This window comes from Miscanthus floridulus, chromosome 11 (genome assembly GCF_019320115.1).
Source record: "Miscanthus floridulus cultivar M001 chromosome 11, ASM1932011v1, whole genome shotgun sequence".
NCBI classification, from domain to species: Eukaryota; Viridiplantae; Streptophyta; class Magnoliopsida; order Poales; family Poaceae; genus Miscanthus; species Miscanthus floridulus.
Window position 1 is genome coordinate 73,075,698 of NC_089590.1, and position 2,963 is coordinate 73,078,660.

A 2,963-nucleotide genomic window follows, 5' to 3' on the forward strand; every position below is an offset into this window, starting at 1 on the left:
GGCTAAAACCAAAGCCAACAGGCTGCATGTCTCCGTAGTCGCGGCCATCAAATCAAAATCCTTGCTTTTTCTGACGGCCGGCGGTGGGTGAGGCGTTCCTGTCCGTCCGTCCACGTCCGCACACATCGCCCGCCCGGTACAGGTGACACGTGAACGGGCGCAGGGCGCTCTTACCGCTCCCCTTCGTCCTTCCTAACCTATACAATCGTGATTATTATTGTTGGCTAGTTTGGTGTAAGAAAAAAATATTATTATAGCTAGAAAATTTACGATAGTTTACCGTTAAACGAACAGACCGCATGCTGGTGATCGATCGTCAGTGTGCCGCTGTACGTGCGCCCCCTATGCTACAACTACAATGCATGCATGGCCAAGCTAGCATCTGGTAGTACATCGATCCATGTCCTGATATTATACGCCTACTGTTCCTGGATCATCATCATCATCAGATTCGTATCGCTGCATGCAAGATCCGGGTATCGACGGGTTTTCGCCGGGGTAAAGGGACGGCTGTCTTCACCGTGATGGCGACGTACGGCGGCCTGAAGTGTTGTCCGTACGTTCCTTCGTCCGTGGCTCCATCCACCCCTCACCAGCGACGACAGGCGGTATGTTTATCACTGCGTGTGCAGCATGTATAATTGCTAGTTAGCTCTTTATAGTTAATACATGCCCCACTTTGTCTCTCTTACAGACTTTCTTGGTTCTTGTGTCCAAACCGGCTATAAGCTTACAGTCCACTTCTCCTCTCTTTTCTTCTCTCTCCTCCACCTCAGTATTTAGTCGGCTTATAACCTACTATTATACTTGCTCTTACCCTGTACGGGGTAGTTTATTGCGTCTAATGCACGATCGGAGACTCTCAGTGCTCTGAAAAGAGTATTTAACGGCAACTAGATACCGACCTCGTATTGCATGCATGTACGGCGTCAGATAAGCTAGCTTCTAGCTAGGTGGAGACGGCGTTGTTGAGGTGTGCTGGACTGCGACGCCGTGGTGGACGTATGTATCTGGAACCTGGTACGTGCCGCCAGACACCTGTACGCCCTGCTGCCGACTGCCGTGCGCATTGTTTTCTCGCCATGCAGCAGAGTCGTCGTATAGACTGTGTTGTTATATATAATTAAGGGTTAAATCCAATTTACACCCTCCAACTTACAGCAAAGTTTGAATTTTAACCTCGAACTTCAAAACTGGACAACTTTGGCCCTCCAAATCAACTTTCAACCTTTTGGTCGGTTTTGTGGGTGAACAGTAACTTTTGATATTTTCGGGAGCGCTGAAATTTTATATTATTTTTTCGAGCATCTTAACGTCCTCAAATGAAAAAACTCAAAATTACAAAGTTGTAGATCTCATCGAGGTCTACAATTTAAATATAAAAATTATCTTCATCCGACATCGTATTGAAGAGTTTTCTATTTTTTGAAATTTGAGTCTCATCACGCGATAAAATATAGTGCTGAAATTTTATATTATTTTTTCGAGCATTTTACTGTCCTCAAATGAAAAAACCCAAAACTACAAAGTTGTAGATCTCATCGAGGTCTACAATTTACATATAAAAATTATCTTCATCCGACATCGTATTGAAGGGTTTTCTATTTTTGGAAATTTGAGTCTCATCACGCGGGAAACAATTTTGTCGCGTGATGAGACTTAAATTTCAAAAAATAGAAAACCCTTCAGTACGATATCGGATGAAGATAATTTTATATGTAAATTGTATACCTCGATGAGATCTACAACTTTTTAGTTTTGAGTTTTTCATTTGACTACAGTAAGATGCTCGAAAAAATAATATAAAATTTTAGCACCATATTTTATCGCGTGATAAGACTCAAATTTCAAAAAATAGAAAACCCTTCAATACGATGTCGGATGAAGATAATTTTTATATGTAAATTATAGACCTCGATGAGATCTACAACTTTGTAGTTTTGAGTTTTTTCATTTGAGGACGTTAAGATGCTCGAAAAAATAATATAAAATTTCGGCGCTCCCGAAAATATCAAAAGTTAATGTTCACCCGCAAAACCGCCCAGAAGGTTGAAAGTTGAACTTTTTCAAGAGTTAGAGGGCCAAAGTTGTTCGGTTTTGAAGTTCGAGGTTGAAATCCGAACTTTGCTGCAAGTTGGATGGTGTAAATTGGACTTAACCCTATAATTAATTAAGTCGATCGATCCGACTGTGTGTTTTAGTTAACAGGAACTTGCCCTCTTAGATAGCATACTTGTATGGCGACCTGCAGATTAGAAAGCTTGTCGTTTTTACCTACTTGTTCGTGCGTGCATACGTCCATCTAAACAAAGACAGGGCATGAAGATAGATCAGGGCCGTGCGCCCAATGGACGGTCCACCAGCAATCAAATTAAAGAGCTCATCGTTTTCTACTGAAAGATACATACTGAGTACTGTATGATCGAGAGAGACTTCATCTGCTACACCTAACAAAGGCTGCAAACCTAATACCCATCGCCATCTGTTAACTAACGAGCTTTGGAACATTATCAGGTATTCAGGTCCGAATGTTTCACCTAATCTGGTGTACGTGTGGTCGTGTGGAGTATTAGCCTACCCGATCGAGTATATTATTCTAAACCTCGTCAATCTGTGACTGTGCGGAGAACGAATCTTTATATATTTGCATAGCTAATAAACATATAAAGAGGCTTTAAACGCAATAATCTGTAGTCTCAGAGCTCTAGCTGTACCGCTGTATTATTAGTACTAATGCTTGTCAACCAATCAGTTCATTAGGATTATGACGTGCTCGATCGTAATGAGGTGGTTGACTTGGAGGAGGCGGACGATGCAAATGTTAATTTAACCCAGCGTCAGAATAATTGATCGCATCGCATCGCATCACATCAGAAAACAGCGCTATGCACACACGCACAGCGACGACGACGTCGCCTTTGCATGAGGCAGCTTTCACGTAGAATTCCGCGGCCCTGAATTAT